The 26139-nt window shown below is 45.5% G+C and overlaps 1 long non-coding RNA gene across 3 annotated transcripts; it reads right to left on the reverse strand.

Annotated features, from left to right (window-relative positions):
* Positions 1 to 26139, reverse strand: LOC147611058 (uncharacterized). 3 transcript variants are annotated; one of them, XR_015263870.1, is made up of 2 exons: positions 25775 to 26139; positions 1 to 433 (listed from the first exon to the last, which is right to left on the reverse strand). It is a non-coding gene; the product is annotated as an uncharacterized LOC147611058 (long non-coding RNA). The 3 variants fall into 3 exon arrangements; XR_015263869.1 differs by having other exon boundaries at positions 1 to 445; XR_015263871.1 differs by having other exon boundaries at positions 1 to 474.

Below are 26139 nucleotides of genomic sequence, written 5' to 3' on the forward strand. Positions count from 1 at the left end.
TACCTGTGCCCGAATAAGAGGCAAACCTTTTATGTGTAGATCACTGCCTTAGACAGTGTTCCAAGAAAAAAGAATTCATGTCTTTCTGACTCTCATCAATTTCAAGAAGTAAATATCATAGCATCACTCCGTCCAGGTAACAGGGACTCACCTGCCACACTAATAATTGCATCACCTGCCACACTAATAATTGCAACACTTCGACATCTTAAGCTCCTATACCCCTTGTCAATATAAAAAGCTCTTTGCACATATAACAACATTTTCATGTCTACAGAAGTCCTCCCAGACCTACAAAAATGCATTTGGCCGTGGACCATCAGCACGATGCAGAAATCTTCTTGATATTCTTGGGTCAGAGCTGCCAACAACACCGACGACCCCGACTGCTACAATTTGCAGCAGCACTTTCCTAATTGCTGTGTCCACAAATCTGCAAAATTCACTGCTCATGGACACAGATGTTCATAACACCTACCATGTGGCACACCAAAAAACACCCTAATGATCACGTGATGGACTTACGCTTAGAGATTAAGGAAATTAAATGCTTAAATACTGGCAAACTCATTAAGACACAAAACCATACTGATTTTCATTAATTAAGCTAGCTCAATAAGGGAGCTTCTAGACCCCAAAATCCTCCAATATTCATTCCCTAAGATATCATGTGTGACGTTGTGTGACTTATTTGGTCAAAAGTGATTAGACTTTGGTGAATGTAAAAGGGTGAAGATAATGTCAAAGTGGATAGATTCATGACTCATAGATTCTAGGAGCTAATGAGAGAATCCAGGCTTGATTGAGATATTCTAGATTCAATTAATTTCTCGAGAACCCTTGCCTCTCCTAAATCAGTGGGGGAACATCTTGCTTCCTCTCTAACATCAAATGCAGACCCACAATTTCCAACACCTCCCCTTGGGGATGCATGCTCCTTGACATGTCATCTCCTGGCCCCTACATCTCCACTTAGGTGAGACCGACGTGGGCTAGGGATGGAAGACTCCCACTAGACCGCATGCAGCAACATACACTAACATGAATGCACGCACACTACATCGCGGAGAGCCTTAATTAACAATTTCACATTCAAAATGTTGGTTCACTCCATACAGTTCAACTCAGCAAATTACAAAGATTATCACATAAATTGTGGCAAATTAGTATCACAATAAAGAACCATATGCTCATGAAGCACAACTCAATGAAGGTCCCGATGTTGAAACACACCAAAAATTGATGCTAGTTTTATAAGGTTGATGATGTCATCACATAAGATGTCTACATCACCTTTTCATGCTTGTACTGGTCATTTTATGAGGCCCTGCATTGGCATATTTTAGCAGATATTATTCAGAATTTTCTACCATTTTTAGGCATTTTTTAAGCATTTTATGATGTCGGCCTGCTATACAGCTGGCCGGCCAGCACTCTGGGGGAGTATATAAGGGCTGACCCCCTTTCCCCCATTTCATCTCATTTCTCTGCATCCTCTTGAGGTCATTAGTAAGTGCTTCTGCTTCTGCTTCTGCTTCTTCTTCTTATCAATGTACAGCACCTACGGGCTTCCCTCGTGCTCAATTTTCAGCAATAAACATCAGTTTCCAGCATTTACAGGTCTTGTACCTGGGCTTACACCTGTATTTTCTATTTGCTTCACTTTCTTTCATGGTATCAGAGAAAAACGCTGACCTGTGAGCAAAAGAGAGCTCCGTTTTCTGTTTTGGAGCAGAGGCTTCGACAGTTTGCTGCATTTTCTTCTGGTAGCGAGGCTTCCTCAAGATTGCTACGTTTTCTTCATCTAATGCTTGGGACTGTTGTATATCTGAATTTTCAGGAAGGATTGCTGATTTTTTCTGCTGACTGGATTGTTGAAGCCCTCTTCTAGGTGCTGAGGACAGGGATCTACGGCTTGGAGAGATCTTCCTTCTTCCTTTCAGTTTCCCACCCTCCCTCTTGGAGAGATCTAACTTCTTGCTGTGCACCGCTTGAGAGGAGGATTTGCTGACTTTTTTTCTTTTTCAGCCCTTTTCTTAAGAGAAGGTTTCTTGTCAGAGGACGTGACTTCAAGAGATTTCTCTCCTGCTTCTGCTCCTACAGTTTCTTCTCCAGTGCTTGGATCTCCCACCCACCCTCTCTTCTAGTCTTTCTTGAGGAGGTGGTGGTGATGACTTCTGGAAACCCTCCCCTTACTTCTACCAACTAACAGATTTGGTCATACTGGGCTCAGTTAATTTTGGAGGCTTCTTGTCTTTGGGCTAATGTTGTGTAACCGGCCTTCAGAAATCTGATGGGCGGTGAAACAAACACTCGCACACAAAACACTTCATCACCCATGAGAACCTCGAAAAAGATAACAAACAGGGGAGCTAGAATGCTCCTGCAAATAGTACAAGAACACCGATTGGCCCCAAAACGCAGTGGCGCCCCTTGCGGTATTTCTTTACTTGATCAAAAATGAGTACATAGTACAACTTGTCGAATCCTCTACCAATAGGATCCCTTATAGCTTTCACCCAGGACTTTCCAAATAAGAACTCTCGTTACTACAGCAAAGCATTCCATAGAAAAGGCACACCTGTACAACCCCTCCCTGCTTGAAAAGGTCTTCTCCATCGCTACCATGGATCTCTCTAACCCTTTCCCAAACAGCAGTAGGGCTATACCAAACCATATGTCCTCCCCTGTAGTCACAACTTGCATGTAACCTCAAGAAAACTAGAACCTGTTCACATGAATCTAGAGAGATCCAACTGGGAGATCAAGCACTGTAGACTCCTCCCCTCCCAACCTTCCTTCACATTCAAGCTTGAAGCTCCATAGGTTGTAAGTGTAAAAAATAAAAACCGTATTTTATCGTACGGTATCCGAAAAGTTCATATCGTACCAAAAATTCCGTACGCTATCGTATTTTCGTACCGTGACAACCATGCAGCCGCCATTGGTATGCTTGTTCCACGTTGCAGAAGGTTGCCCGTAAACTCCCCAACCAGCCCTCTCATAAACGTGCAGTCCAATCCTCTGCGAATCAAGCGAAAGAGGGAGATGGAGAGCACACACGACTGAAAACAGTACGGAAGCGTGCTATACAGCAGCCCAGTCGAGGCGCCACCCACACGTGCAGCCTCCCTGCTTGAAGCCCGCCTGGCAGCATTCCGCATGGCACCTATTGCGCAGCTCGTGCACACAACACGTATGATAGCCGCCTGGTCACCTGTCTGGTAGATGCCTAGTAGCCCGACTAGTAGCAACCCCTACAGCCAGCCCTTGCGCAGCAACCTGGTAGTCTGACTAGCAACAACCCCTCCAGCCAGTCCTTGCGCAGCAGCCTGGTTGCACCGGGCGGCGGCAGCGGCAGCTTCTGGCGGTGGCAACAGCTCTTGGTGGCGGTGGCAGTGGCGGTGGCAGTGGCGGCGGCGGCGGCGGCTTCTAGCTCCTGCGCAGCAGCACCACCCCACGCGCAACAACAGTGCCCAGCGTAAGCCATACGGCGACCTCCACACGGCCACCTTCCTCTTCAGCTCACCACCCTTTATAAAGAAAACGATGCGCTTTTTCTCAAAAACGCCAAAAGCAACTTAGCAAAAACGCATACCTTCAAATAATTTTATTTTTTTTATCATCAAAGGTTTTAAAAACCTTATAACCTCAAAATCCCTTTTGTACCCTTTCACACTTGGGCTGGCCACACTTATGAGTTTCCTTTTCACATTCAACTGATGCTTGTCCACACTGTGCGTCCCGTGCCCGTGCCGTGCCCACTTGCTTGTTGTCCAGAGGGAAAAACACACGGTCCTAACATACCCCCCTCTTGAAAAATAGCAAGCGTCCTCGATTGTACTCAATAACACAGTAAGCATCCAAAAGATTCCCCATAAGACCAAAGCAATGCCCCTCCAGTGCATCTGGGTGATGAAACAATCATCCTGAACAATAAGGTCACACTTGTCACGTCAGAGTGACAAACAAACTCTTGCTTGTTCCTTCAAAACCTGCAACAAAAGTCTAAAACCAAGTGGAAACACGTTACGTGTGTTAGCTAAAAAAAAAACCATGCATCATTCAACATATGACAAACATATGCATGACACATATATGCATTTGCAAACAATATGCTCCTCAAGATGCTCTACCCACTCCAAAATAACAGTATCAGGGTTGCTCGCAAGCCTTACACCCATGAGTATCCCTGCAAGACCCACAACTCATGGTACAACATGAGCATATGAAAGCACTCAATGCATCTAAACTATACATCCACTGATTTCGTCGTTGTTGGTGTTCCACGGCCGGAAGTAGAGGAAGGGGAGTTACCGTCGATCCGAAAGGACCGGGAGGCCCAGACACAGATGTGGGATCGTGTCAACGCCAGGGTCCATTCGTTTATCTTTCTCAACTGCACACCACAGGTAATCAATCATGTAAAGCATATGACGCTGGCCAGAGGTATATGGCAGCATTTGGCCTCACTTTACAACAGGGTATCGCCCATGAAGAGGATTTCCTTGGAAGTACAGATACGGGTTATGAGCCCTACAAAGTTGGCGACGATGCGGGAGCATATTAACAAGCTGCAGGCTCTTCAGCATGAAGTTCTTCAGGCTGGGAAGGAGATATCGTCAGAGGACATGGCCATAACGTTGCTGTCGCACTTGCCCTCTTCGTACTCAGCATTTTACTCGTCTTTGATTACCAGTGGTGGCAGGCTCAGCGCCATCATGTGGGAGGAGCTTGTGCCCATGGTCCTGGACCAGGAGGAACGATTCACGAACCCTCCTCAGGGTGGAGGTTCGGAGGCCTTTATTGGCCAACGGTCGAAAGGCCGTAACTCGGGCAAAGGGAAGGCTTCATCGGAGAAGTATTTTGAGAAGAAGTCCGATGCTGACCGCGAGAAACTGAAGGCAGAGAGGACCTGTAATGATTGTGGCGAGAAAGGCCACTATTGGAGACAGTGTCCCAAGCAGAAGACCGCGAAGGGTGAAGATTCCTCAGCAGCAATCATGAAGACTCCGGCTTTTGTGCACCTGGAGGTGATGGACACCGATGTTTCATTTTCTTCAGGCAGGGAGGAGATTGGAGGACTCTCCGCAACGGATACTCGGGAGTGGATTCTCGATAGTGGTGCTTCCAGGCACATGACTCCTTCCCGTTCCGGTTTACAGGATCTCTGCAAGCTTTCTGGTCATATTCTTACTGGTGATACATCCACTATCCCAGTTCACAATGAGGGCAGGATGGAGATAGTTCCCGATGGCAGAGGGGGGAAGCATTCCTCCCAGGTGTTGTATGTTCCAGCACTTGGTTTTCATCTGTTGTCAGTGCATCAGGTTTGCAAGACTGGCATACGGGTGGAGTTTGATGAGCATTTTGTTGCTCTCCGGGACAAAGCAACAGGCCAAGTGGTTTGGGAAGGCGGAGTGGAGAATGGAGTTTACAGGCTTTCAGCACTCTCTCTCCCAGGTCCTCAGGTTTGTGATGAGTGGCAGTCTGGTAATAGCCACTCAAGTGGATACGCTGCAGGTGCGGGCTTTCCGGGACCAGATGGTGGATAGCTTGCCAGTAGATGGCAGCAGTTGGCAGGAACTTTCCAGTACTGATGTTGGTAGTTCTTGTGTTCGTCAGTCAGAGGAAGCTGAACATGTCACTTATGCTCTGATGTCTCGTAGTATTCGGGACATAGAACCTCCAGTAGATGAGGATGTTCTTTCCACGGGGACCTTTCGGAAAGCCAGGCAGGTGACAGGTGCTTACTTGCAGAAGGAGGTGGTTTCTCCAGGCTTTGTGGTTCCGGATTCTGAGGGGGTGGTTGACAGGTTTCATCAGGTTTCCAGAACTTGTTTCTGCACCGTAACAGGTGTTGATCCTTGTGAGCAGCGTGATGCCTCTTTGACTCATAAGTAGGATGGTTCATTGATCTGGTTGATGGACACCAGTTTGGACGAGAGCTTCCTGATGAGGCAGTTGAGCTCATGGTTGCAGATGTCTCTTTGGGAGGCAGGATTGCGTTTCCTGTGGTTTCTGCGGCATGCGAAGGATCATGGACTCTTGTACACAGGAGGGGGATTGTTGGATGGAGTCCGACTCCACGGTTGGAGTGACTCGGTTTGGGGAGGAGATCCGGACACGAGGAGATCTACTTATGGCCCAGGAGCAGTTTTACGGAGCAGCAGGAGGTTACATTGCAGGTTTGGGCTTCCACTGGAGGAACCCATGGTCATCCAGAGGCACTTTGTTCGTGAACAGATCGTTGCTGATGACATCTTGCTAGAGTTCTGTTCGACGGAGGACAGTACGGTGGACCTCTTCACGAAGTCGCTCTCTCAGGACTTGCTCGGGCGGCACCCCAGCTCCCTGTGGTTGGTTTCACAGCCAGGAGAGGAGAGGGGGTGTTAGAAGTCATCTCCTGTCTAGTTTTATACACCAGGGCCTTTGTTGTGGGTGTGCCCGCCCTTATGAGGTGTTTTATCATTTTTCCCCACTCTCCGCATTTTTCCCCTATTTTTTCCCATTTTTCTGTGGCTTGGGAGGCAGCCCATGTGCTGGCCGACTGCTGAACTGGTCCACGACTGCATCTGGGAGGTCGCCGACTGCTGTTGATCTAGCCAACTGGAGATGTGTCTGGTCGTGGAGTTCTCAGGGCCAGTCAGCCTGTTGTAGGCAGCCGACTGCACATGTGGGGGCATATAAATAGGCCCCCAGTCCCCATACCACACTTGTATCATATTCGGGATCTTCTTGTGTATATCAGAGCAAAGTTACACGCCTACTTCTCTCTCTCTCTTGTGCTGTTTTTCTGCATGCGTTTTTTTCTCGTGTTCCCAAATCTGGTCATCATCTCCGCTGCGTATTCTAACATACCCATGTATCCCCAAGGGTGGCAGGATCCAATGGCACCAGAATACAATAATACCTCAGAAAGTGTATAAATACATGCACAGATAGAGTTCAATCCATATATCAATGAACCAAACCAACTCTAGGACTGCTCGCAAGACTTATGCCCTCCATAAAGTCTCGAAGTGTTAGCTCAGGTTGCTGCAAACTTTGAGCTCAACCAAAACCATGCCATTCCAAAGGAGACCAACTCCACAAATAGCATCCATCTCAATATCCAATTGACCAACACCCTGGTCAAGAACAGCCAGAACCATATGACAAAGATCAATGTCCCAATCTACCTCAGTCATACCTTAGTTCCAAAGGCAAAACCCATCTCTGTTAACCATAAATGTAGACAGAGTTATCCATAGTTGCAGTTATAGTTCATGGTGCCGCCGACTGTGAACCATACCCAACTTTACCATCTCATGTGACTAGTACACAATATCATAGAAGTCCCATAAGCAAATGTACTCTCAGCCTCAGTACCTTGAGTGAATACAAAGATGTCACTAAGCGACTCCTAGATGAAAAATTGAGCCTGCCTATAACAAGGGAGCGGAGGTGCTACCCCCCTCTTGAGCATCAAGCAATGCTCCAGACCCATGCTCTGCTGACCCTGAATGAGCCGTTGCAAGAGTCTGCTCCAACTCAAAGGCATCAAGATAAAGCTGCAATACCTTAGGTGAATCTACTAAGTCACCCTCCTCCATCCACTTCACATCCATCAGTGAATAGTTCTTTAAACTTTGCAAGATAGCGAGGGAAACTTTACCTCGTACCTTTCTTTCCTTATGTGCCAGTATCTGCTCGAAAATAAGAACCTCATCAAGTTCCTCCGCTTCCATTTGATACATCCTTAGGCACCCAAAACCTGCTTGCACTCCACCCAAGTGGTAAGCACAAGTCCCCAACGAAGCATAGTAGATCACCACTGCTAAACATAGAAAGAAGCTGCCTTCCGAACCCCATGAAGCCTCCGTGAAGATACCACTGGTGACAAAATGTCGAAAGCCATGGCCTTTAACCCATGTTTTGCACCATAACACTTCAACTGCTTCTTGTTCCTAGCTGACTACTTCCTGTCCTTGGTGTCTTTTCTCCTGAGCTTCATCTTCAACTTTTTCTCTTCACCTCATATAGGCAAAGACTCATAATCCTGCATTGTCTCCTGTACATCCTTTTCACTTTCCACATGTTGAAGCTTTTGATGTGACAACCACGGGCTCGCCTCCTTGAGAAAGTTGACGATATCTCAGCGATGGAACCATGTAACCGGCCTTCAGAAATCTGACGGGCGGTGAAACAAACACTCGCACACAAAACACTTCATCACCCATGAGAACCTGGAGAAAGATAACAAACAAGGGAGCTAGAATGCTCCTGCAAATAGTACAAGAACACCGATTGGCCCCAAAACGCAGTGGCGCCCCCTTGCGGTATTTCTTTACTTGATCAAAAATGAGTACATAGTACAACTTGTCGAATCCTCTACCAATAGGATCCCTTATAGCTTTCACCCAAGATTTTCCAAATAAGAACTCTCGTTACTACAGCAAAGCATTCCATAGAGAAGGCACACCTGTACAACACCTCCCTGCTTGAAAAGGTCTTCTCCATCGCTACCATGGATCTCTCTAACCCTTTCCCAAACAACAGTAGGGCTATACCAAACCATATGTCCTCCCTTGTAGTCACAGCTTGCATGTAACCTCGAGAAAACTAGAACCTGTTCACATGAATCCAGAGACATGCTTTCCACATGAAACCGAAGACCTCTATCTGATAAACCATAGACCTGTATCCATAAACCATAGACCTGTTTCCTCGATACCAAAGTCTTGTTTCTTCTCGAAAGACCAATGTCCTGTTTCCAAGACAGAAAAATCCACATATGCACCATCCAATCACAATGCCAAAAACCCATAGAGAGAGAAAGATAGAGGACGTGTCAAGCAATCCCTGAATACACATAAGCCCAAGTCAAAGAGCAACAACACATCTCTTCCAAGAACATCATCCTGTGCATATGCAGCTTGATCCTCTATATCCCAATCTTGTAAACAAGGCCTGCAATCCACGATACCAAAGTTCGCCTGCCTCGCTGCTTCCACACATGCAGCCGCCATTGGTATGCTTGTTCCACATTGCAAAAGGTTGCCCATAAACTCCCCAACCAGCCCTCTCATAAACATGCAATCCAATCCTCTGTGAATCAAGCGAAAGAGGGAGATGGAGAGCACACACGACTGAAAACAGTATGGAAGCGTGCTCTACAGCAGCCCAATCGAGGCGCCACCCACATGTGCAGCCTCCCTGCTTGAAGCCCGCCTGGCAGTAGTCCACCTGGCACCTGTTGCGCAGCCCGTGCACACAGCACGTATGATAGCCGCCTAGTCACCTGTCTGGTAGACGCCTGGTAGCCCGACTAGCAACAACCCCTACAGCCAGCCCTTGCGCAGCAACCTGGTAGTCCGACTAGCAGCAACCCCTCCAGCGTAGAGGCTCGAACGAAGTTATTTCATGTCTGGTGGTCTTCACAGAACTGTGCTGAGGACAAGAAACCTGTTGTGGGTGTTGTACGCCGAGAAGTTGCTTGTCGGGAGCTTGAGGAGGCTTTGGCTCACCATGGATCAAGTGTGACGAAAAAGTAGCCAGAGAAGGCTTCAAGAGTAGTTGAAATGCCTTCATTTCATGCCCGAGAAGGAAAATCGGTGAAGAAAATGAGGATTTGAGGCCGCTTTCAACACTTTATGCTTGTTGTAATTTCTGGACAGCAACAAAATTCTGCACTGCAGGGTTTGGTGGAAGCCTTACATGCCAAGAAAGTCATTGCCAAGACAAGAGGGGCGAACATGAAGAGGGCTGCATCCGGGGGGTTGGGGGTGCCGGTTCACATTAGCGTACACCCGTTGGTTTTTTTTTTTTTTTTAGATTGTGCTGATCGCTGGCCGTGGGGTACTCCTTTGTTTTTTTTTTTTTAATGTGCGCTGGTCGGCGGCTGGTTTCCTTGCCCTTCGCTGGCGGGTGGCCGTTGGGTGCTGGCTGCCGGCTGCTCACGTGGCTGGTGGAAGCCACGTGTATAAAGGCTTAAGTATAAGCCTTAGTTTATAGGTGTAAAGGTGACGGCCAGCAAGGGGTCGTAGGGGCGCCGTCAGCAAAGCGAAAAGGTGGCGGCAACCACGAATCGGCGATGAGGCACTTGGTCGGCAGCCTGCATGTATCAACGAGGCTCACGACCGGCAGCTGCTTCCAGCAAGCAAGGGCTCACGCTGGCAGAGGCGAAGAGAGGGGGGGGGGCTTGGTCCTTGATGAGGCGCACCCAAACGGGGGGAAGGGGGCTGATTTCGTGCGCGCGGAAGGAGGCTGATATGCTCACGCGTCAAAGAGGGGGGCTGAAAAAAATATTATTTTTTTTAAAAAAAAAATTTGAAGAGGAGAGGGCGCCCAATGGTCAAGTTTTTTAAAAAAGTCCAGGGTCACTTTTTTTTCTTTTATAAAACATGCCGTTTTAATGTGAAAGGGCATGTTTTAAAAGATGTGTCCTTTCGAAGGGGTGCATCACTTGGAGAGGCTCCGAGAGGGTAAAAGGATCATGGAGGGGGCTAGACAGGCACGTAGGCCGAAGGGCAGCAAGGACCCGTCTAGACACGAGGCGCGAGGGCGGTGACTCCGGGTGCGCGAGGCGTGTTCACGGGACCGCCGAGGGCGCGGGCAGAGGGGGACGGCTGCAAGAACTCCATCGGATTGGGACGGGGAAAAAATTTCAGCGAGGCTTAATCTTTAGGCATTTGCTACGGGTGAGAAGATCTTTCCTCCGCCTCCATACAACACCGAGAAGAGGGGTGGACGAGGGAGTGCCGCGGAGAGGGTGAGGGCTTCACAACCCACAGGTAGGAAAAAAATTTGCTCTGATACCACTGTGAGGATTACTATTATTACTTAGTATTTCATGCACTATCTGTGTATTTAAGACTGAAACTGAAAGTAGACTTGAACACAGATGTTTGATTGATTGATTGAAATTGTGATACAACAGGCTCCTTATATAGGAGTTCAAGAGACACGAATGAAAAGACACATCCCATGACCAATAGTCATGACTCTAGGCGAAGAGACACATCCTTTGGACGAATAGCTGCAACCATTGGATGAAGAGTTGCAACCCTAGAGCGAAGGGGTGTGACCAGTCGTCGAAGGAGTGTGGCTCTTGATGAAGAGGTATGTCTCTAGAGTGAATAGTCGTGACCATCCAAGTGTGGGGGTCCTCTGTAATCATGTCACTTCAGTATCTGTAATCATAAGGAGACTGTATAATGAACTAAGTCACAATCGTGACACCTATTGTGCCAAAGGTTACTTCATTTCCACCTTCTCCAGAGGAGGATTCATTGTCTCAAGATCATCTTTCTCCTATTGTTGGAGAATCTTTACCCCAGACAATATTAGAGTACCTTTGGTGGATTTTGGAGTTGCTACCTCTACGGTTTCTCCAGTGACTGCTCTATTGGTGGTTGTTCCTAGCCCTTCTCCAAGCATTTTGGTGTCACCGACTTATCTTCTAACAGTGTTTGTAAAGACCCTTTATGTTTTAGGGTTTTTAAAAAACAAATAAAAGCGATTAAAAAAAAATCAACTCTTCTTTGCACACGCTTCTACCACCAGCCACAGCGTTACAGAAGCTGAAGAAAATAGTATGCTACATTGGGTTGTCTACACAACTGCTCATGAACACCGTGGGACTGAGGCTGGTATGCTTGCATGACAGCCATCATTGGAGAGGAACCACCATTACTTCCATTGGCTGTGAATGCCGCTACCACTAGAGAGGAACCACCATCACTGCGCTTTGTCATGGGCGAATATTGTAGAAACGAGCAGGTATTGAAAAACCGTTATTTTATTACTGCACTTCATTGTGGATGAATACTGTAGAAAAGGAGCTCAGGCTATATTTTCTGATTTCTGCTAAATGTTGAAGTAGTGTGACATAGCGGAAGCCTTCATGCCCTTCAACACTCTAAAGGAACCTTAATGCAGATTAACACTAATAGAAAAAGAGAAAAGAGAGAGAGATGTTGTAGAGTGTTCACTGTTTTATGGTACAAAAAGGTGAGACGAATGTCTCGACAACTTCTTGGCCCTTGGCCTACCCAAAAGGGTGACCTCTAGCCTTCTACTGACTTCTACTAACTTATGACCTTCTATGAATACGAAGTATTTTGATACAAATGATAGCAATGATTATATAGGCCTATCGGCCTGCATAAAAATACTCCACGACTGGAATATGTTGTGCTTTCGCTCACACATTAAATGCTAAGGATTCACCTAATGCATGTCTGACCTTCTGATGCGTTTACCTTGCTTGGACCTATACATCCCTTATGACAATGCCCTTGAGAACTGCGACAATGCATGCAGCCCCTGGTATGGAGGTGGGTCCTTGCACGATGAAGGTAGGGTGGGTGTGGCAATAGTAAAGGCATGACTACTAGTCCGGGTATGGGAGTTTTACATACATATTCTATAGTGCTTGGCGATGTGGCCACTGGCTACACCTAATGCTCGAATACCAATGTGACATAGCGAAAGCCTTCATGCCTTAATCACTACTTGGTGATGTGGCTACACCTGATGCTCTGATACCAATGTGACATAGCGCAAGCCTTCATGCCCTAATCACAGCCATCGTTGTCAACTACGAAACGAAGGTACGAAAAAACGGCACCAGTACGAAACTTTTAATTTTCGAAAAATAAGTTTCATTGAGGTACGGTAAAAAACACTTGAAAAATAGATATTTGTCCACATTTAGAGATGCAAAGTCTAGAGAAATTGTCATAAACTAGAAACAAGTTAAAACACTAGTACAAAGAGTCATGAATGGTGAACATATGCGTGTGGTATGTCATAAATAAGAGCCGTGGCCCACGGCCTGCAATGGTAAATACAAAAACGTGTGTAGTGACTAGTCACAACACTAAGTACAAAAATGTCTAGACTCTAGACTCTAGTCTTCCTCCTCAGAGAAATCACTAGGGTAAGCAATGCCCTTGCTAGATGCTCCCATCATCAGAGGCCAGCCCAAAATTATCCTCGCTAAGGACATTGCCCTCCTCATCATACTCAAGCCCTTTGATGTTTGCTATAGGAGCATCCTCTTCTTCGGCAACAGCTGCTAAAGAGCTCCTCGAAATCCAGCCACACCTCACATATGTAGCCACCGGGCCGATCAAAGCAAGGCCCGAACAGTGCACGTCGCCTCCTCCTTGTGTGCCACCTCTTGTGTGACCTCTGCAAGTACGAGAAACTCGACGGTCAACCTCCTCTACCTCCTTGTAAAGCTCGGCACATATAGCCTCCTCATCTGGATCTCGCCCCTTGTGGACACTCTTCTGTCAACTTGAACTCATCGACATTCACCTGAGAGTAAACATTTATAAATTATTAGTCCACGACTCATCATTCATGACATGCTATAAATCATGAGTCGAACTTTGAACTCTGGAGATCTCTACTGTCACCATTTGGCCACCCAATTGGTCCACCCGTGTTTTCTCATTATGCATGTACATTGGACTGACGTCCATGGCAGTTGCATATGTCGGGGATTGATGCCACTCATGTGATATTGTGGACTTGGCTTTCTGCTAGGACTTGTGTCTATGTGTACATGCCCGGAAATGCGTAGAGGATTGGTGTTCCATTGGGTCTGGTACCTCGTGTACTTGCCTGGAGCATGTCTATTGTCATGTGCACAGTGTGTATCTACCGTGTGCTACACGCACACAAGACTAGCTTCGAGGTTTGGAAAAGCTTCTGTCAAATCCCCAACGGATCACCTCGTAGAACGCTCCTGATACAAGGCTCGAAACCTGCAAACAAACAAAGCAAACGTGAAGGGGGTGCAAGCCTGACTCACCTCCCAACCTTGATAGCCATGGGCAAGCCCACAAGTCTTCGTTGTCCCCACCGAGCCACGAGCTGAGCTAACTAGATGGACGTACCGACCAATCTCTACCTCGTGACATCCCATACAGCCACGAAGCTACCCTCACGGACCTCGAGACTGCTGCCGATCTTAGCTACATAAAGCAGGTGCACGTCTACACTAGATCCAGGCTCCTGATCATAGAGCTCTCACAAAAACACGCGAGACTCTATGAACTAATGACTAACCTTGGCCACTCTTTTATAGGCTTTTGGCCGGTCATCGGGCGTCCACACTTGGGTGCCCGCCCGTCCATACTTGGGTACCCGCCCGTTAGTCTATCCCTAACTCAGCTCGCCAATCAGCCTGCCTAGCTCCAAGCTTTCCCAAACCTCGAAGCTAGTCATATATATATATATATATATATATATACACACACACACAAAAAAAAAAAAGCAAAAGCTAATTATGCTTTTGGGGAAGCCTATAGATTCCCCTCAAGGAGGCTTTTTGCCACACATCTCTCAAGCTCTCAAGCTCTCTAGTACTCTTCTTTGTACAAGGCCAATCTTTCTCTCATCTTGCCCTCTTCAAGATGTCGACCCAAGAATCGGAGATGGAACCCGTTCTCGAACATGAAGACTTGCCGGCTACGGAAGCCACCGATGGCAATCTTTTCGACGATTTTGTTTCAAAATCAAATTTCCAAGAGTTTAAAGTTGCTCTCAAAGCTTCTTTCTCGGAACGTCAAGCACAAGTCGTCGCGCAGATGCAGGCTTTCCAGAACTCCATCTCTTTGTTGACCACTACCCTATCTACTCTCTTGGATATGGATACCTTGGCATCTGCTTTAGGCCCCAACATTACTCCGGAACAGTTTGGGGACGAGCAAAAGTAGCGTACCAAGGAGATAGTGGACACTTGGCTACATAAGTGACAGGTCCATTTCCAGTTTCATCTATATGACGATAGCAAAAAGATCCAGTTAGCAGCAGGTTTCCTCTCAGGCAAAGCTTTGCTTTGGTGAAAAGAACTCAAACCTAAACCAACGACTTGGGCACAGTTTGAAGAAGTCTTCAAGAAAGAATTCCTCAAGAAAGAGGATGACTATGATATTGTTGCCCAGTTTGCTACTTTGACCATGACCTCGTAGAACCTCACTTATGAGGTCTATCTCCAGAAATTTAGGGACTTGCAAATGAAAGCTACGAAGTGGATTCTACTACTCTTTTGGGTTTCTTCGTACCATGTAGACTTGTTATTAGGGATTGAGTGGTTTAAGACTCTTCAAGTCCAGATAGATTGGTCTAGTCATATTTTTTCTTTTGAACATAGGAACACCCGGTATAGTATCTTAGGTGATTGTATACATCCCTCTCAAGGACCTCTTATAAATACAGTTGATTTTGGAAATATAATGGATTCTTCTTTGTATAAGGCTTTCCATTGTGTCTTGATTCCACTTTCTTCATTTCTCATACCTACAATGGATGTTAATGAATTAAGTGTGTTTGAAAGCAACGAATTAAAGAAGATACTTGATTTGTTTCAAGATGTATTTCCTAAGGAACTGCCATCAGGCTTACCACCTGAAAGGGCAATAGATCATCGTATTGACCTGGTCCCTGGTGCTCACCCTGTTAGTATTCCACCTTACAGAATGAGCCTGTCATGTGCATAATTGTCCATGGACATATTCTGAAGCTAATCCAGAAGAGAGAGCCAAAAAAAGATGTAAGAAAATCAGAGTTTAGAAGCATGCTGCAGTAGTCCAAGAGACGAAATAGGTAATTGTGCTCATTGATAGAGTCATTCACTCCCCCTTTGGGTGTGGGTCTAGACTAGGATTAGAGTAGGGTATTTCACTACCTTTTCAAGGCAGCCTATGGCTGTAGAACTGGATACCTTTTTGTACCATATGAATATACTGAATTTCCAGCTCTCTCTCTCTCTCTCTACTCTCTCTTCTATCTACGTTTTTGCATCAGCATGTTCTAAGTAGTGTTTAGGGCTGAAAGAAGACTCTCAGAGCTTCCGTGTGTTACAGAGCCAAGCTGAGGAAGATGAGTTGGCCAAACAACTCGAAGATTATTTGAGGATGGGCCAGATCCGTCCAAGTAAATCACCTTGGCGTGCACCTGTGTTACTCAAGAGAAAGAAGGACAACACCTGGAGAATGTGTATAGATTACAAGAGATTGAATAAGCTGACAATTAAGAACCGTTATCCTCTCCCTAGATCAGATGACCTGATTGACCGGTTAGCCAGAGCGAAGTATTTCACAAAGATAGATTTACGTACTGGCTATCACCAGTACATATTCATGAAAGGCATGTCGAAAGAACCGCCTTTCGGACTAGGTATGGCCAATATGAGTTTCTCGTATTATCTTTTGGGTTAACCAATGCTCCGGCCACTTTCCAGCAAATGATGAACGATCTTTTTCGTGAACATTTGGGAAAATTTATGGTTGTGTTCCTGGATGATATTTTGATATATAGTCGTACTCTTGAGGATCATGTTAGACACTTCACGATTGTCTTGACTATTTTAAGACAGAATCGACTGTATGCTAAATTAAGTAAATGTGAGTTTTTTATAACAGAAATCATTTACTTGGGACACAAGATCACTAGAGATGGATTGAGCATTAACTATGATTGTATTCAGAAGGTTCTGGCCTAGCCTATATCACAGATCATTTATAACAGAAATCATTTACTTGGGACACAAGATCACTAGAGATGGATTGAGCATTAACTATGATTGTATTCAGAAGGTTCTGGCCTAGCCTATATCACAGACAGTGAAACAACTTCGTTCTTTTCTCGGTTTTGTTGTTTTTCTTCGAAAATCTGTGCGGGAGTACTCTCAGCTCACACTACCGATGATCGACTTGTTGAAAGGTCGTGGACGTAAGTCAAATAAGCCTATCACTTGGAATAATGATCTAGATATGGCCTTTAGACTTTTGAAATATAAAGTCAAGGAATCACCTATCTTAGCATTACCCGATCCTAGTCGGCCTTATGTTCTTGAAACTGATACCAGTGACTATGCGATCGGGACTGCTCTATTCCAAGATGGTAGACCTATTGCTTTCGAGAGTAAAAAGCTAGACGACACTCAATCTCGTTGGCCAACCCTTGAGAAGGAGCTTTATGCTGTCATTCACACTCTCAAGGTTTAGAGACATTATTTATATGGCTCCAAGTTTATCGTATTGACTGATCATCAGTCAATCAAGTATGTGTGTGATGCAAATGATTTGAGAGGAAGGAAAGCTCGATGGGCTGAGTTAATGCAAGATTTTGATTTTGAGATTCGTTATCTAAAGGGGTCCATGAATAGTGTCACAAATACGCTTAGTCGATTAGAGAGGTAAATACTTTGTCGTTCAACGAGATTACTACTGACTTATTTCAGTCATTGAGAGGACCTTGCAGGACTGATAGTTATTTTGGTCCATTTTGGCAAAAGATCCAAGACAAGAGCTCATTGATTGACCATGACTCAATGACTGAGCAGCCTGCCATTAAGGCTACAGGAGGTCAGTGGATGATTCGGAATGGTTTACTACTCCGTAATGACAAAATTTGTGTACCACAAATCTCAGACATTAGGTCCAAGATTCTTAACGAGTGTCACAACGCCCCTTCTGCTGGACACCTTGGGGTACACAAGACATTAGCTTTAGTGAAACACACTTTTTATTGGCCAAAGATGAAAGGGTATGTAGAAGATTATGTCCTCAAATGTCAAGTTTGTCAAGCAAATAAAGTTGAACGCTTTAGACAGGCTGGACTGTTGCATCCTTTGCAAATCCCACATAATAAATCGGAAAGTATTTCCATGGATTTTATTATTGGATTGCCAAGAACACGTCAAGGCCACAATTCTATTTGGGTTGTGGTGGATCACTTGATAAAAATGGCTAGGTTTTTACCGACACGGAAAACCATTTGAGAAATTATTTTTGAGAAGTTGGAAACAACTTTGAATTTGAGTTACTCATATCATCCTCAATCTGATGGCCAGACTGAAAGAGTTAATCAGATTTTGGAAGATATGCTTCGAGCATAAGTCTCTGTCTTTTCATATCAGATTTTGGAAGATATGCTTCGAGCATATGTCTCCAAAAGACAGAGTTCATGGGAGGATTATCTTCCTATGTTAGAATTTGCATATAACAATACTAAGCATACGAGTACAGGTTTTAGTCCTTTCATGCTTATGTATGGTTTTCAACCTAGAACACCTGTTACAATGGGATTTTCAGGACTTCAGCACGATGCAGCACATAATTTTTTGCAAGATATGCAAGAAATGTTACAAGTTGTGGAAGAATCTATTAGAAGTGCTCAAGACAGAGACAAATTTTATTCTAATAGACATCGTTCACCCAGAGAGTTCTCTGGCGGCGGCGGCGGCGGCGGCTGTACCCGGCGGTAGCGGTCCTGTACCCGACGGCAGCGACGGTACCGGCGGCGGCACCTGTACCCAGCGGCAGCGGCGATAGCAGTACCTGGTGGCGGCAACAGTCGTGTACCTGACAATGGCAGCAGTACCCATGTGCAGTAGCGCTCCAGCAACAGCAGCGTCCATGCATACCGTTTCACAATGCACCACGCCATGGCCACACTCCTCCAATCCACCACCTTTCGCTCTTTTTAAAGAGGTGATGTGCTTTTCATTAAAAAACGCTAAAAGCAAAGGTTTTAAAAACGCATGCTTTTCAAAATAATATTATTATTATTATTTTTTAAGCATCAAAGGTTTAAAAACCTTATGAACAATAAAATTTCTCTTTTTGTCCCCTTTTCACACTTGGGCTGGCCACCATATAGGTTTTCCTTTTCATACCCAAACTTGATGCCTATCCACACTGTGCGTCCCGTGCCCGTGCCCGTACCCACCTGCTTGTTGTCTAGAGGAAAAAACACAGGGTCGTAACAGCACAAGTGTTCAAACATCATGGAATGCTAAAGTCCATTGTGGGGGATAGAGATCCCACGACTACCAAGTCTCTTTGACAGGCCTTATTTGATAATATGGACACCAAAGTGGACTTCTCATCAGCTTATCACCCTCAAACGGATGGGTAAAGTGAGGCTGCAAATTCAACCGTGTTGGATCTTTTGACATGTTACGTGGCGGATCAGAAGTCTTCTTGCGAGAAGTACTTATTGCTTGTGCAATTTACCTACAACACCACGGTATATGCATCTACGAGAAAGGCCCCGTTTGAGATTGTTTATGGTAAGGTGGTTTTGCCACCCATCCTTCGCACAAAGGATGAGATATTTAAAGCTGATGAGTATGTAAGAGACTTGGATATTGCTTTTGCTCAGGTGCGGATAGTCATTGCAAGGTCACAAGACAAGCATAAAAAGGCTGCCGACAAGCATAGAAGGCAATTTGATGTTAAAGAGAGTGATTTTGAGGAAGCAAGACTTGCAAAGAGACCTAGCAAAGAGAATGCATACCCTAAGCTTGCAACGATGTACTATGGGCCTTTTCGAGTGATCGAGAAAATCATGAAGTGGCTTTCAGGTTGGTCCTAAGTTTCACGAGTTTAGCAATCCACTTAAGACTTCAAACTTTTAGAGATTTGAGAGAGAGAGAGATGGAAACTGCACACCGTATGGGGTCTCGAATTACCCACTGAAGGGCCCCCTATCTCGTTACCGGAATAGTATTTGCTTTATTACTTCGAAGAGATTGACAGTGGACTGACGATAAGCCAAACGCAAGATCTCGGAAGACCAAGAGCTAGGCTGAACTGTACACGACTGTAGAAGCACAAATGATGACCAATCTCAAGCCTATGCACTCTTCCCAATGGATGTAGGAAGGCTGCAAATATGAGGCTACGAGAAGGGGCTGATTGGGACTGTTCTAGACTATGTATGAATGCTGAAAATGATTATGAATGCTAAGTTTTACCTTCACCAAGTGGCTGTAGCAAAACAATGCATATGAGGGTGCTGAAAATCGTATGGATGCTGAAAACGCAAGGGGTACTGAAGGCTGAATGCTGTAGATGATGCGTTTTACTGCATAGAGGCTGAATTGCTCAAGCGTTGATGCTCCTAGATGCTGATGAGGAAAACGCTGAGGTATGAGGTGCTAAATTCTGCAATTGCTTTATGCTCCTTGTGCTAAAGGCTCCAAGCGATGAGGTCTTCAATGCTGATTATGATATGAATGAATAAATGGATGATATGCTCAGCTATTTATATGGGCATGGGGTGTTGGTCGGCTGGCTACAGGGCTGGCCGACTGCACTCGTCCAAGCAAAATATATATATGATGTAAAAAATGCCCAATAAATGCTGTAAAATATGGAAAGAATACTAGATAAATTCTGATGGCTGCTTGCTAATATCTAAAGGCTTCTGCAATGGTCTAGATGGCCTACATGCACATGGGATGAATGCTATGCATAAATGCACACATGTCCTGATGCAAACTCTAAGGCTTCTACTGACTCTACATGCATGAATGCATCTCTTTAAGTGGGTTAAGGGACTTGGACTGACTGACTGACTGTCAAAGGCTGAGAATGACCTACATAGCTCGTGCCTGACTTATCCTGGACGGAGGATTACAATGGGGTCACGGCGTATGACAATTATCATCCTAAAAGGTACTAATAAGGTACAATGTTGCACTGATGATGATGAGCCATCTTGTCACCATGCACTACAGTGCAAAGTGCATGTGACATCATTGGCATATACACATTGCTTTTCATGTGAGTCTACTTCGCAAATATGCAAGGTCGGAGCCCAGTGAACCAGTCATTGAGAATCCACCACAAGTAGATAAGCTTGAGGGAAATTTGCAACCAGAGCAAATTGTGTATCACAAGGAACACAAGCTTGCTGCTACAGGCAAAGTTGTCAAGCGTTACCTTGTGAAATTTAAGAACTATCTTTCCATTGATGCTAAATGGGTAGATGAAGAGTTCTTTAGAGATTGCCCGCATTTGCTCCAAACGTATTTGGATGCTTTTCAGTTGCGGAAAACTGTTTAGAAGCCGGGGGGAATGTCACCAATTGATCCACCCCTGTTTTCTCATTATGTACGAAAATTGCATATGCCAGGGATTCATGCCACTCATGTGATACTGTGGACTTGGCTTTCCGTTGGGACTTGTGCATGTGTGTACATGCCCAAAAATGCCTGGAGGATTGGTGTTCCATTGAGTCCGGTACCTTGTGTACTTGCCTGGAGCACGTCTATTTTGGTATAGTTTCATGAACGGGGATTGTCCATACCAATGCTGCATTGCATAGCATCTTTATGTGCTTGCTTGCAATTGAAATTGCATCCTATTTTCATGCTTGCCTAACCAATGTGTAGTTCCCACCCGTGAACTGTGCGTGTAAATGTCTGCTAACATAGTTATGTGGCATGTGACAAGTGGTAAGTATTGGTCATAAACCCAACTTTAGGAATTAGCACTAATTTATAAGTGAGTGTGTACACACTTCATTAAGTTTTGGGCAACCAAAACTTATAAGTTATGACTCGCACACACTAATGTCCCGAGGTGGACAAAACCCAATGCCCACCGCCCAGACCTTATTCCCTTTGTAAAAAGGGAGCAACCAGCCATGTGTCCATTTCTAGCTTGCACCACAAGACACTTGTCCTGACTAGAGTGGACAACTCACCGTCTCTCTTTCCTCTCTCTCTAGAAGTAGGCGCACCCTTCTTGAGGCCTCTTTGGCTGTATTTTTTGCACTTTCTCCTTCCCAACTCCATATCCAAGCTTGCTAGTGTGTTTTCCAAGCTTCCAAGAGTGTTTCCAGGTAGTGTTCACTCTTCCACACACTCCCAATAACTGAAATTCAGCAAAAAAAACTCTTATTTTTGCTGTAATTTCTAGCCCTTTTGCTGAAAACCCTAATTTCAATCCTCATTTCTCAAGGTGAACCAAAGGGGAAGCTTTCCCAGGGTTCCCGTCGCGAAGGATCGCGACAAATCGAAGATTTCAACACACCAAATGCTTCCATCATGAAGACTTCTGCTGTCACCAACCCTGCTTGCAATTTGGTAAGCTTTGATGCTTAAATATGGAAGCAAGTAGCAGGAGGGAGGAACCGGACTCCATGTTCACATACCCTGTGTAGTGTTCTCTTGTCCTATGTGCTCTCTTGCACATTGTTGCTACCATGTGTTGGTAGAACAATAGAGGGCAGATGGTAGGAAACAAGGGCACTTCAGAGGATAGTGTGAGTTGCAAGTCTACACCGACAACTACATTATTTGCAATATTGTTTTCATATGCATTAATATGGAAATCTGGTCAGAAATGCCCATGACACTATATACTTGATTCTCCCAAGTTCAATATACTTTATTTGAGGGAGGAGCCGGCCGTTCCGGCTCACTGTGCATCTCTTGTTAATTCAGCAAATTACTTCTTGTATTGAGCATGTTGTCCACTAAATCTTGGTGTCTTTAAATGTATTGACTAGCATTGTGTTCAATCGAGTCACATCTACATGTTTGGAGATCTCCATGTCATGCATCTACTCCACCAAACGCATCTTAGCGCGGCAATATACAAGCCGTTGTGCTCAGACGACTACGTACCTTTGTGTGTACGAGTGAGTAGGAACCCCAGTTTCTCTGGCGTGCCCCCAAAGAGCAATCCTAAGAGAGTTAGAATGTAAGAACTAGTTACTACTCTAAAGTATAAAGTTAAAAGTCTTGAAAGTTAACTTTTAGATATTTAATACTCACCTCTGACAATACTCTCAAAGCCACTTTTTGTACGTGAGCCATTTGATAACCAAATGACTCTCACCAAAAAGTGGCCGGATCATCATCTCCCTACTCGAGCAAAGTGGATTCGTGACAGCGGCTCCCCTTTGATCATTGTATCGAATAAGCTCTTGGAGGAACTCTCTTTGCACGTGGACAGGAAGTATCTCTGGCACGTAAGCATCCCGATCGGAAAGTAGCTCCTCATCGATGAAGAGCCTTGGTGCTTTGTAGGCAGGATGCAACAAGACCACAAGACCATGGATAGGTCCATGCATCCACCGCCACCTCCTCTCCACAAGCACCACAAGCGAATCGCGTCGTGGAGTGGGTGGAGACTCGGTGGGATTCTTAGAATGCAAAAAGACTACTTTAAGGCTAACACGCATTAAGTATTAAGGAAAAAGACAGAGATTTGAAAACAAGAAAAAGAAAGAGCAAGAAGCAGAATCGAGATGACCCATGGAACCGGGGTTTACCTAATCCCCTCCATAGGAATGTTGGGGTTCTCCTCACCAAGCACGATGATCACATGAATCTCGGCTAGGGCCTCTCGCATGAGCCCGGAGCCCTCCATGTTCGTCATGCGCAAAACCCTATACAAGGAAGTCACCGCAATGACCATGGCACTCACCTCGCGCCAAAAGGGCTCTCTCATGCATAGCCATTAAATGGCTTGGGCCTGGTCCGCACTAGTCCTCATCTCTTCTCTTAGCCATGTGACAAAATCCGAGGAGACCACGGTCGTATGGAGCTTCGATTGCATGTCATATAGCCACTCTAAGAGAAGCCATATGAACACAAACCGCGTGGAAGAGGGCTTCTTAAGCTCCAAGACGCTTTGCTCACGAAACATAGCTAGCACCTTTATCTTCTTTGTAAAGAAATTCACAATTGATAGGCCTTGTGCGACCACCCTCTTCACCCACTCTAGCTTTCCCACATCCTCCATGAGTAGGTCTTGACAATGGAAGGCGCAAGGAGTCCATACAATGGATAGAAACTCTGCCTCTACCAAGCGCCCCATTTTGGGGCAGTTGGACGCATTGTCCATGATGACTTGAATGACGTTTTCGTGCCCGACCTCCTACATGTAACACAATGGCAAATGCAATGAGTCGTGACATTCTTTAGAAGCTTGAACATAGATAATAGAGACTCGAGAGTTAAAACTTCACCTCTATGATGGCATGACGATAGATAAAGTCGCCCAATGTTCTTTGTCCCACCTTTCCAGTATCCACGACACGTAAGACGTATGTGCCGAGAGCACATGAAACAAGGATATTCATGATGCCCCTCTTCTTCCGATAACTCCATCCACTTGAGAGGATAGAGTAGCCATACTTCGCCCATCCTTCGCGTCCGGGTGTGAGTATGTCGTTGATCCTTTGCCTCTCATCATCAAGCGCGGTAGTGCGCATCTCATGGAAGGTGATACCATGCCAATCACCATGGGATGACCCACCTCCGCAATGGCCTTCACCATCTTCTGCCATTGTGGGACCTTGAGCACATGGAAGGAGAGATTGCCATCGATGACCGTGCGCGCAATCTCCTCATTTGCAGCTTTCATCGTCGCCTTCACATATGTGAGGTTCTTTATGTTTGCACCAATGGCGGTTTGCCTCATTGCCAGAGAGCTCTCCCCCCTTGGCCTCTTTGATTGGAAGTTGGAACCGGCCAGAGCCAGATGGAGCGGGGGAAGGACTCACGGACGCAGAGGTACTGGATGTGGAAACTCCTCAATGTCCACATTTGCCTTGGTTGCGGATGAGCAAGTACTTATCATCCGCAATTCCTTGAGGAATCTCCTTGCTCGGCGCAACTTTCCCACCAAGCTTGGACACATGTGCAAAGAGCCTCATGGCGCTACTTGTGTAACCCTTCCCGCAAAAGTTACACATCCATTTTCATGACTCGAAATTACTGGCAAGTTTCTCGCCGGTGGCATCACCTATAGGTGGATAAATAAGGGCTACATGCGGGCACTTATGGGCGGTGCATGCAAAATCGATAACTACGGGAGGATCTTGGGCCAAATGTCAGTCGCACCGCGGAGGGGGGGGGGGAACTTGCCACATACAGATCCATACAGTACGGTATGGTACCGTACTGTACACTAAAATGTACCTTATAATAAGGTACATCGTACTTATGCAACCTTGCTTCACACTCTTCTTTTTCCACTTTGTACCTCTCTTTCGGGGTGAGATTTTGATCAAGGGCCATTTCTACCTAGGTTGGACCTAGGCTAAGACGCATGCACGTCCTAGACTACATGCAACCTATGCTACATCCGAAAATGAACTGAAATCCTAAAAACACAAACCCTAATTTGCTATGCAAACTGAAACAGGGCTGAAAATGCTGGTGCAAGGGCTAATCTCATGCAAAACAAGGAAACCATAATTTTGACCTGCAAACCCTAAAACGCATCTCTAATCACTTGCTAGAAATAGCCGTAACAGCTCTCATACCAGCTTAGATTTGTGCAAAATAGGGTGGATCATATCTACTGATGAGAACCAGCTTAGATTTGTAGCATCACACATTTTTTAAGAACTCTTACCTCCTCTCAATCATCAAACAAGGAAGAACGTCTCGTCTCCCTCAAACATAAGATGAGGACCCACAATGTTCAACAGAGCGTACCACTTCACAAAGTGAGCCTTGTGCAGGCTTGCTTGTGGGGGCTTGCTTTTGGAAGCCATATTCATCTCTCAAGCATGCAAGGCGAGAGATCCAAAACTTAAGACCCCAAGGCAACCCGCAAGACACACCCTAACATGGTATAAAGCAGTTTCTAACACAAAACCTATGCTATCCTTTTTTTTACCATCCATTGAGAGCACCAGAAACTTCCACTAAGTGATTGTTGGATCAGTAACTTCCATCTGTCAAAATAACCGCTCCCCTACCCCAGCTTAGGATCATCTCCCAGCCTCAGTGGACTGCCAAATATGAGAGGGGAAAAAGGAAGGCAACTATAATTTTCCACTCACTAACTATCACTCCTGCACCCCTCACTGCCTTCCATGCTGTGAGCCAGACTGGTCACCGCCCAATTGTGGGCAACAGAAACCTTAACACAAACAACTCTCGAGCAGAAGAGTAAAAGAACTAACGAAGACAGAACAGCATTGTTGTGAGGCAAAACAAACATGAGATGAGACTCACTTGCCACAGATCATCTTCTCCTGGTTGTATTCGTTGCCAAGGCCATCACAAAAGGCTCGATAATCCCACATCGAAGCCTCAACACAAGCAGAGTGGACTCTGTGTGATTACAACCCTAATCAGAAAAGAGAACCCTATCTGTACAGCTAGTGCGGCATTAACCGTCGAGCCGCCAACCATGTCCCCCTTCTTGTTTTTTAACGACTGTTAGCCGGAAACCCTCATAACCCTGAATGTTGTAATCTGCCAAAGTGCGGCTATCTCCAGCTGTCTGCTCGCGAAGCTCCCTAGACATGAAAAAAGCAGGATATCAGACCACTAACAAATGGGAAACATACAGAAACCATAGCCAGAGCTTGCGCGGA

This window comes from Cibotium barometz, chromosome 48 (genome assembly GCF_041138505.1).
Source record: "Cibotium barometz isolate CiBa-2024 chromosome 48, ASM4113850v1, whole genome shotgun sequence".
NCBI lineage: Eukaryota > Viridiplantae > Streptophyta > Polypodiopsida > Cyatheales > Cibotiaceae > Cibotium > Cibotium barometz.